We start from the raw sequence: 11225 nt of genomic DNA, 5'->3' as shown, positions 1-11225 counted from the left end.
GTTGTGTCCCTCCTCCTCGTCCTCCTCACTCCCCAAGTGTTTAGGGATGGAAACACATTCCAGTGGTGTGCAGTTGTCTGTTCTTTTTTTTTTTTGTAGAATGTCTTGCCCAGCCCTCCCCCCCCCCACTTCAAAGTAGGATGTATTTTCTATTCTCAAACACCTTGTGAGTGATTCCAAATTGTAAAACCTTTTTAAGATGAAATCAAAAAAAATAAAAAGAGACTTCTAGATTTTTAAAAGGAACATTTTTACAAAGGACTTTAAAAGGAATTAAAAGTAAAAGAAGCTGCGTTTTTTTTTTTTTTTTTTTTTTAAGGAGCGGTTTCGAAAGCTTTGTGTGAAGCCATCAGCCGTATGTGACAGGCAAGTTTAAAAAGGGCTGTGCTAATTCAAGGCAAATAATCTGTGTACACAAAAGTAAGAGCAATACAATTGAAAAATACAGAACAAACCAACAGCAGTTTTCTCATTTCCAGTTCCATGTCCGAACAGCTCGGCCATTCACGACAAACGGCGGCCTCGGCTCCGCGTTGTTCTCGTTGAAAAGTGTTTGTGTCTGAGCCTCAGAGTCTGCAGATCCCTCGTTGTCCTGTGAGCCACTGGCCGCGCTCGGTAAATTATTGTGAATTAAAGACGGGTTGTGTAAAGAGATTCAAAGTGTCACTGTTCAGAAAATGATCTGTAGCTGTAATAAAAGGATTTGGAACGACGCTAATGACTCCCGATTGATTTTAATAATGCACATCATGAGTTCTTGTTGATGTTTCCACCTCTCCAAAGAGCAGCTTTCAGGTGTGGCAGGTTGAGGGTGAAAACTTCTGGACTGGGACCAGTTCTGTGGCACCGGCTAAGCTAACTGTGTTCTACTGAATCTGAATCAATAAATCAAGTGAATTATACACTACCAGTCCGAAGTTTGGACACCCTATGAATTTAATGTATTTTCTTTCATTCTCATGATGATTGACATTGCAGTTTCTAACTGAAGGCATCAAAACTACGTATGAACGCACATGGAATTATGGAGGAAACAATACAAGTTTCAAATAACTCAAACACGTTTTATATTTCAATTCTTCAAAATGGCCACCTTTCATAAAAAGCATATTTAGAGTTATTGAATGTGTTTTTCTTGGCTGCATGATTACATATATCTTGCTCATATATTTGATGTCTTCAGTATCTATCTAGAAAGTTGTAAAGATTACAAAGAAAAACAATGCTTGGTAAGGTGTGTCCAAACTGCTTTTCTATGAAGCATTAATGTCACAGATGATTTGTGACGAAATTGGTGTCTTTCAGCACCTGCTACCACTTTTATTATTTCGAAGGGAAGATGGGACACTCCACAGCTGGTGACTTAGAAATATTGCAATTCAAACATTGGATCAACAATTTAAGTACAACGAAGTAAAATGACAGAAACCCAGTTTGTTTCATTGTGAAATAACGTCGAGGAACTCAGGAACAGGACCGAAGACAAACCGCCGCGCGCCTCTCAGGTGTGCTAGCTAACATATCGGTTCGGACAGGAAGTGCCAGTCACTGCGTTGACAAGCTGCCGACACCGACGAGTCCCGGTCCAGTTGAACAACTATTGGTGAGGGCGAGGCCACGTTACTGGCAAAATATAACCTGTCCTCACTTGTACTTGTTAGATAACACATTGTTGGTGGAACTCTCATTCCACCAACAATGTGTTATCTCCAGCTGCTGATTCACACAAGCGGTCGTGTGATGTTATTCATTTTATTCGTGACGGTGAGTGAGCAAGTCTGTCTCTACCACATCACAGAACATTTCATTTTTAAATGTTTTCATTTTAAAACGACCCAGTCAACAAATGTTTACCGTTTCATGAGCACTGGCGCGTGACAAACCCGGAAGAACAAGAGGCGTTTTCTTTCATTGTTTTTGTCTTTTAAGATGATTAAATGTGTATACAATAGAGCCACGAGTTGATACGACTTTGTTTTAGTCGACCGTGTAAAGCTACGACCAATATTGCCATGCTGTATTTGACCGCATGGTGTCACTATACATCTGTTTAGCAATTTTAAAAAAAAAGGCTCAGTCGCCAGTGAATCAGGGTGAACAGGATTGACTGGTAAAGACAAGGCAATATAAATAGAACAAACACTTTTATGAGATATTTTTATGCATCGGGATAAAAAAGAAGAACGATGCCAAGGTTGTTTTCTCTGTCCACCAAAATCTTCTGAATTAAGTTTTCTTTGAATTCTAAAATCCGGGTAGCATGTTTTTGACACGATCATTTGCATTTAACCTAAATTTATATTGTTTGCAAAATTGCAGTTTTTGTGTCACAAACCCTTTCTTACATTCCAATAGAATCTCTAGGGTTCACTTTAAGAACCTTTATTCTTACGTCACTGCCATCCATGAGTGTGTATGTGTCCGCTCATTATACATTCTGTATGCTGCTTGTTCAGGTCAGTGTGCAGTTCGAAACAATTGTCTTTTTCAGGTGTTCTCATCCAGGAGATGAAGTCTGCTTGGAGGACGCCGGGGACAAAAAGCAGCAGTGCAGCCAGAGGAGAGAAGCTCACTGGGTCAAGAGAAGAGAAGCTGCGGTAACTAAGGGAATTTGCTGCACTTTTTTTTAAATTATTGTCATTTATTTTCTTGTTCTTTTACGAAAGCACATTGCTGCCACATTAGAAAAAAACAAGGCTAGTTTTGCGTTATAATGTGAAACTATCACGTCAATAATGAAAGTTTCATGTTTTTACACGATACTCTTCACGAAATAAGATGAAACTATTGCGTTATTTTGTGATAATTTTCACTTGATTTGTGAAACTTTCATGTTATAACATGATAATTTTCATGAAGTAACGTGATAGTTCCACATAACGTGATACCGACCCCTGTTATTTTTTTTCTAGTGCTTCCGCATTTTTGTACCCATGCTTTTGTCCACCTCTCCTGACTCCATGAAATGATGGCCGGTAGGTCAGTTAGTTGCAATCTTCAGTTGCGCCACTAGATGCCCCTACAGCTCAGACACATGACTTGGACGTTAATGAACAGATAGCAGGATCTCTTTTGACATCTTTGACACCTCGGCTGTCAGTGCCAAGTGCTGATTGGCCGCTCTGACGACATCCTGCATGTCCACTGGATCGCACACTTGCATTTTAGTGTGTGTATGTGTGTGTGTGTGTGTTTGTGTGTGTTCACAAGTGTTGAGCGCTTGCTGAGCTCTCGCTGGCACAGTTGCCATGGTGAATTTGCAACCAGCCAATCAAAGCTTTATCTGCGGTGCAGGCGTGTGTGTTTGTGTGTGTGCGTGTGTGTGTGTGTATGTGTGTGTGTGTGCGTGTGGACAAACAGGACACAAAGTAAGAAAAATCAAAGAGTGTGTCGCGACACACACCATACCAACAACGAGCTGGCGTCTCAGCTTGAATGTGTGCAATAAAGGAAACGTCACTCCTCCTAATCTGCTCTCTCCCTCCCTCCTCCTTCTTTTCCCTCTGCTCTTCACCATCTTATTGCCATGGAAACTCAGCTGAGATTGCTCCATAGCAGCAGCAGCACTAGCACTGCAGCAGTGAGGAGAAGAGAAGAGAAGAGAAGAGAGAGAGAGAGAGTAGGGTGACTGAGCAAAGCTGAGGCCAGACTGGAATGAAAGGGAGAGCAGCGAGGATGAAGAGGAGGCCGTGTTCCATGCTGGAGTCTCTCTATCGGGGTCATGACTAATCCCACTTTTTTTTCCCTTCCACGTTGTCCACTGGGTCGTTCTTCTGACTCCACAACACACCCTGCTGCTACTGCTGCTGCTGCTGCTGCTGCACTGTCTCCACCCACAGTGGGGATCAAATGGAGTAAACAGCAGCGAATAATCCAGATTTCAATGACCTCATAATAAGCTCTCCTAACTCTGCTCTTATCTCTGTCACTCAGTGGGCTATTAATAGCATCCATGGTTTTCAATTAACCCACCCACTTCCTCGACACGATCTGGCGTCCTAATGCGACGAGTCGCAACCGATGGAGTCAATTAGATCGTTTTTGTGTTCATGACTGATAGTTGCAGTCCTCCAATGTCACCAGTCAGAGGTGTTTGAGCAACAAAGGCTTCTCGTTTCGTCTCACTTCGAGCAGAGCCTCAGTCTCCCATCGTGGAAGTTCATTATTTATGTAGCGTGGAGTAATTAAAGGTGTTTATCACTGGCATGAATACACAAACCCAGTAGGCTGTGCACAGTCCCTGAGAGAAATCTGAAGGAAATCAACTCAATATGGCTGATGAGTTTTGGCCCTGTGGGATCCACAAGGACTGGCTGGTCACGCAGCCTTGTGTGGTCAGAATATCAGTCCGGATAGGATTTTAATTAGAGGGGCTTCATGCTTCCTGTGGTGACTGTAGGTGGATGAACATAAGAAATGGAAATAGAACAAGTGACATCAAGGAGGGTGTTGTTTCATCAAAGGATTTTTGTGTGGTTGCTTTTAAACCCTCTTAATTATCCCTAGAAGTGTTTAATATTGAATGGTTATTATTGCAGGTTGTCTGGTTGTTGACATTTCAAGGTCCAGTGTGTAATATTTGGCTTGATCTGTGATTTTTATATCGATAAAAGACTAATATACTGCCCATAAAACACGTAAAAGTATGAACATTTAAAATTTCTACACAATGTCAAGTTGTTGAAATGTCACAAACACAAATACATATTTTTCTGTACAGGTTTGCCCCTTCACCATCACACACCAGCACTGAGACATTGTTTTGATATCAAACTTTTATTTCATTACAGAGACACCAAATTGAAAACAGATACTTCAGGATGTCTGTCATTATCGTTACAATGTCACCGTTGTACATGTTCACAGGGTCAGTACAAATGGTCCGTACAAATGGAACAATTTCTGCCAAAGAGTCACGCCGTTCACTCATTCACAGTGCAGTTGGTACCCAGTATGTTGTGAGGTCACCTGTCACAAACCTTTGTCCAGTGTGTGGAGGGAAAATGGGAGCACGTTGTCGATTCTCATCAAGGTTAACACATCTGTCATAAAAATGGAAGGAAGGAAGGAGCGTAGGAATGAAGGAACGTAGGAATGAAGGAAGGAACGTAGGAATGAAGGAAGGAACGTAGGAAGGAAGGAAGGAACGTAGGGAGGAAGGACGGAAGGACCGTATGAATGAAGGAAGGAATGTAGGAAGGAAGGAAGGAACGTAGGAAGGAAGGAAGGAAGGAAGGAACGTAGGAAGGAAGGAAGGAATGAAGGAAGGAACGTAGGAATGAAGGAAGGAAGGAACGTAGGAAGGAAGGAATGTAGGAAGGAACGTAGGAAGGAAGGAAGGAAGGAAGGAAGGAATGAAGGAAGGAATGTAGGAAGGAAGGAAGGAAGGAAGGACCGTAGGAATGAAGGAAGGAACGTAGGAAGGAAGGAACGTAGGGAGGAAGGAAGGAAGGACCATAGGAAGGAAGGAGGGAACGTAGGAAGGAAGGAAGGAATGTAGGAAGGAAGGAAGGAGGAGACTTTGTTCTACAGGCCATGTTTACATGTACATGTTGCCATAATATTCACCTGCATTATTTTGTTGCTCTGTGTCTTCTCTCATCGTGAATTCCAGTATGTTGAATTGAATTTGAATTGAATTTTATTTTCGTTTACATTGTAAATTAAAGCAATCTTGTGAATGTGTGAAAAATGATATATTATTAAACAAACAACTACAACAACAACAAAAAACCTTCCAAAACAAATTTGCACAACCACATACATTCACATTTTGTTTAAACAACTCTGTAAACGAAAAAAGCAGTAGGCTGAAGCTGAAGCTTAGTTTTGCCTATGTGGTCCATCAGATTTCCTGGAATATTAATCATACAGAAACCAAAAGGAGAAAAAAAAAGAAAACTAAAGGTTATCAGGCTCTCTGGCTTGATTAAATCGGATTTTGATCATAGCTTCAATATTAGCAAGCTAATCTTTGCTTAAACTGGACTAGCTAAACTGCAGCAACAAAACAGCGTCAATGTTTGCATTGACTTTGCAGACATCAGATATGAGTAGTACATTCTAGTGATGTGCATATTGAAATTTTTTTTGTGATATATTGATCACTAATCAGAGTAAAATTTTGTATTGGCAATTTTAAGAACATATTGATTTATATATTTATTTTTGACCCCAGGTGTGGCGACTTACTTCCGACTACTGTAACGCACCAAAGCCCGCTGCAGCTGCGGAGTTATTGAAAAAATTACAAAAAAAGTTGATAGTTTATTGATAGAGATATCGCAATATTGACCACAAAAATATCGATTAAGGTATTGAATTTGAAAAACATGCTATCGCCCACAAGTAGACTCTAGAATCTGATACAATGTGGTGACTGTGTAACAGATGGAAACATTGTGGGAAGAGTGTTCATGTAAACATAGCCACACTGAGCGAGACCACAGGCACTGAAATCCATTATTTATCACAAATGTTATTGGTGACATCATTTATGCCTTTATAACAAGAAGAAAACAACACACCTCCCGCTTTGCCTTCTTCATCATTAATCAATGACAGTGATGTGTTGACATATAGAGCAGTAAAGTAGACTTTTTCATTGACTTGGCCGATGAATTGATGGGTCGCTTAGACGGCGACCTGACCCTTTTAAAAATATAGAAATTTCAAGATGTCAGTAGTCGTGGTCGAATTTCAAGGTCAACAGGTGAGCATGTATCTACAAAATGACATTCCATAAGAATTCCGACTACTCCCCAAGGTGGAGCTCCGAGATATTTGCATGACAGAAACCTTTTATCATCACTTTCTGTTCAACAGTGGAGGAGCCGAGACCTCTGTTGGGTCGACTGAGACCTGGAAATGGACTTTAAAATAGCATCTACAGCAACGTTTATGGCATCAGAAGGCATTGAAGCCCACAAAGCGACGTGTTGGATTCAGCAGGCAATAGAATGATTACTGACCTGCGTTTAGGCAGTAAATGGGTGGATCTGTAATATTACCATTTCTTAAAAAAATTCAATGCTAAACATTAGCATTTTCTACTGAGCTGACAACCCATACCATCAGTGTGGATTCACATACAGAGTGTATAAAGATACAAATGTCTATTTACAGCAATAGAAACGAGAAACCAGAACTGTCGTTGGTTAATACAGTATAAACAGCCAGCTATATATGTAAAACTGATAATTGTATAAATCTGATTTGAAAAAAAAAAAAAAAAAAACTAAAGTGAAGACCAACACAATGCAATGAGACATTTTGAATGCATCACTTTCTGTGCAATTCAAGCCTATTGGGGCCACATGTGCACACGCACGATGGCTTTGTGAAAAGAAACAGTAGGAAATGTGACAAAATGCCTCCAGTCTTCAGGCTGAACTCGATAGATCACAACCCAAATCTCCTTCCTCCACTCATCCCTAACTGGTGGCTGACATTCTTTTTGATCTTCACGGGGAAAAAACCATCCTGCCCTCTAAGCGCAGATCAACGGCGCCCTGCGTGCTGCGAGGCAACAGTGGTGAGTCACGCAGACAAACAGAAAGTAAAGCGGAGAGCAGGAAATACTGTCTCTCACTTTTGATGTTCCTGCGGAACTTCTCTCAAGTGGCCAAACCCAACGTTCCACAAAGTTGTTGACAAATTTGATTTAAAAAAAGAAAACAACAATCCTCCACCGCTCATCAAAGATCTCTACGCTGTATACAACTACAGGACAATTAGCCTCACTTTCTGTGCGGACTGCTTCTTTCCAAGGACTCGGCTTCCTCCTCCATCCCAACGACACGTGCACGTTGGGCAAAAACTGAGAACATAGAATTGGCCCGTTTGGTTTTTGATGCTTTCACCCCAAGGCCACTGCGATTGGCTCCCCACAACACCGAGTTGAGGGGAAGCAGGGATGGAAAATGTCTTGATGGATGGATGAGATTTAAGACGAATGAACTCAATAGCGTTAGTGCATCAGTAGCTGCGTTTCCATCACAGTTTTTCGCAAAAATAATAGCAATATTTCAAAAAAATCTCGACAAAGTACAATTCCGAATTGCAGATGTTTCCATTGAATGGTGTGAAGCGCAAAAGCCGTAATTCTTGAGAATTACATTTGCTTTTGTTTGTTTGCGTTTGTTTTCTGTCAAGAATTGTTGTTACGTGTAACTGACGTGTCAATGTGAAAAAAGTGTTTCCACGACACTTTTGTGATATTCCTCTGTATGGATCTGTGTGAAAAACCACCTCATGAGAGCCTCAAAACCTTTGAGCTACATTTGAGAGGTTTTTCCAAGTGGAGCCGTTTCCATCACCACTGTTTTATTGCCATATTTAGGTTTGGAGCAATTCTAGGGGTGATGGAAACGCAGCTAGTGTCTTAAAAAGTCGTCTTCAGACAGTTTCACTTTGAGGTCCTCTGACTCATGGAACAAAACTAACAAAATCAATGAGTTTTATGAGGCCCTTGACTGTGAGACAGTCGGTGGTACGAAGACGTTGTGGCTACTGTGTGTTCAGCCTCAACACCAAAACCAATGCTGTTCGACGGCTTCAACGCAAGCAGAAGCCGAGCCAACCCAGCACATTGTCAGTCTGTTCCACCTGCAGAACAGCCCGCCCATCATTTAGTTCAAGCTCAGGGTTTGAGTTGAAATGTTGAGGACAGAAGAATGATGTTGTATCGCTGTTAATCAGTGTGCTTCAAAGCAGAAGCCGCTGGCTAAAAGCATCAGAGCTCCGCAGTGCACCGGCATGAACAAACCAGATTTCGTTCCTGCGGCTGAAAACCAGCAGGGCTCTAATTCTTGTAGTGGAGCCTGCTGGCGGGAGCGATGATCAGGCACACTTCTGATGCTCATCATGATGTGCAAGAAAGGGCAACACTGCACAATTTGTGGATGTGTCAGTGTAATGACTGTACTCAAACTATGATCCTTTTTATTCTGTTGTGCAAAGTGGCTCCAGAGGACGAGCACAAACATCTTGGCACAGGGCCAGGACACCAAGATCAAAGTCGTACTTTTAATATATCTACTTCTGTCACATGTAATAATAAGTCCATATATACTGTGCATATATTTATATATATATATATATATTTATAGATATATGAATGAAGATGAAAGCTCTATATAAATAAGATCTCTATAAAGAAATGAACATGCTATGAGGCTTTGTTGCCAACACTTTGACGGCTCACCGTGCAAACATAAGATCAACACAAATCAAGAACCAAGTTGAAGTTTTCATCTTCACCAACAGCAGCGCGACAAACCTCCACCTTCCTCTTTTTCTAAGCATAAATACCGTAGCTCCCCGTTAGCTGAGTGCACTCCGATCTGAACACGAATGCCACGACAGCGCAAACGCTGAACTCGATAATGTCTCTGATGTTTGGTCACCAACTACATTCAACATCTAATATAAAAGAATATACTCCATATGTACCATCATACAGTATCTCTCCCCATGGCTTCAAAAGGAATTAACGGCATTACTGATGAGGATATTACTTCTTATTGCGCAATCTGTGCTACTTCACTTTCATTGATTGATTACTTTACGTCCCACCCTGATTAATCAACATTCAGCACTCGTCTTTGTGCATATCTCTTCATTTCTTTGACATACATATATATATATACATATATGTATATATATATATCTATATCTATATATATACATATATATGTATCTATATATACATATATATACATATATACTGTATGTATATACAGTATATCAGTCTACAAAACTGATGAACTGATTCACTGTGCTATGATAAGTACATATTTGGCAAACATCTATTATTTGGCAGTGACCCTCTGTTGACATGTTAACTGTTCAACCCAATTTTAACACTTAACATCCAGTACTGCGTTCTCGTCAATACCTTTATGCACACCAGCTCACAACCTGCTAAGACTTGCGAACTTCTGTTTTCCAGATTTAACATCCCATCTAAAAACAACAACATGCAATCGATCCCGTCCTCTCCATCTCTTTCCTCCGTGTATTTGGTGAGTGAATAGTGAGAGCCGAGCGTGTTTCTAAGACATCAACCAGGTTACTGCAACTGAAATCCTTCCCCGCCCGTTGCTGCGACATGAACAAAAGCACAACAACACGTCAAAAAAAGCAGCAGAGCGGCTATTAAAGAAGCATCTGAAACAGTTAACACTCTTCACTTCAGCATCTTCAAATAAAATAGCTCATATTTAAAAGTGGAACGGGTAAAGTTATGGTACAGGTTCGAGAGGGGATTTTGTCAAAGTCCTCCCCTCTCAGCCTTTGTGTGTTGCATTAAAAACACACCAATGCACATAAAAAGCTCTTTACAAGTAGTAGCAGCATCACTTCAGTCATTGTGGCCCCTGCGACTACAAATGCAGAAAGAAAACACACACACACACACACACACACACACACACACACACACACACACACACACACACACACACACTCACTCACACACACACATCAACCCAGAGTACATAGTTTTAAGAAATTATATTGGTATAAATGTATGTACAAAGCTAGAAATATCCACTACCATCCAATCATACTCAGAGTTGTGCTCTCGACAAGGTGTTGCCGGGCAGATTCCTCCGTCAGAACACTGAGAGCACGGCAGACGAGCCTGTACTGTGACTAGCCCACAGTCACATGACCTATTCTGGGATGGCACTTGGGCACTGAGTCCATCGAGGAATGTAAACACTGAGAGGGCGACAAACAAGTGACACCGGTTGAAATGGCGCCACCTTCAGGTCAGGTGATCAGTGCAGGAAACCTTAACACACACGAATGCTGTATGACACATGGTGCAGACATGGGCAAACTACGGCCCTGGGGCCACATGCGGCCCGTTAAGCTTTTCAATCCGGCCCGCCAAAATTGAAGAAATTATGTTAATAACAAGTAAATAATAATAAAGCCGCATTTAATTAATCTTTTCTGTGTTTCCAGAGTCATTTCAATAAAGAGCTAAACACCCTGGTGGGACTTCAAAGACATTGACTTTGTTACAACTTTGCTTTGCTTCATTTTCAATTGACATTAAAGCAACATTGTTTCCATTTCCATCTGCTGCTGCTCCGCTACCCCCCTCTGGCACATTTTAAAAACCAATCGTGGCCCCACCAGACAAAAAGTTGGCCTACCCTGTTCTAGGTGGTCTCGGGGTGGTTCTAGGAGGTTCTCGGTAGTTCTGTGGTGGT

The 11225-nt window shown here is 41.3% G+C and overlaps 1 protein-coding gene across 1 annotated transcript in view; it reads right to left on the bottom strand.

Moving 5' to 3' along the window:
• Positions 1-11225, bottom strand: part of fam110b (family with sequence similarity 110 member B) — a 160410-nt gene that overhangs the window by 43475 nt on the left and 105710 nt on the right. The gene's annotated exons all lie outside the window — the stretch shown is intronic.

The sequence above is a fragment of the Nelusetta ayraudi genome, unplaced genomic scaffold (assembly GCF_046127955.1).
Source record: "Nelusetta ayraudi isolate G7.1 ecotype Tasmania unplaced genomic scaffold, CSIRO-AGI_Nayr_v1 ptg000190l, whole genome shotgun sequence".
NCBI lineage: Eukaryota > Metazoa > Chordata > Actinopteri > Tetraodontiformes > Monacanthidae > Nelusetta > Nelusetta ayraudi.
Note: the sequence above shows the minus strand (reverse complement) of the source record. Positions and strands in the feature narration are given on the sequence as shown.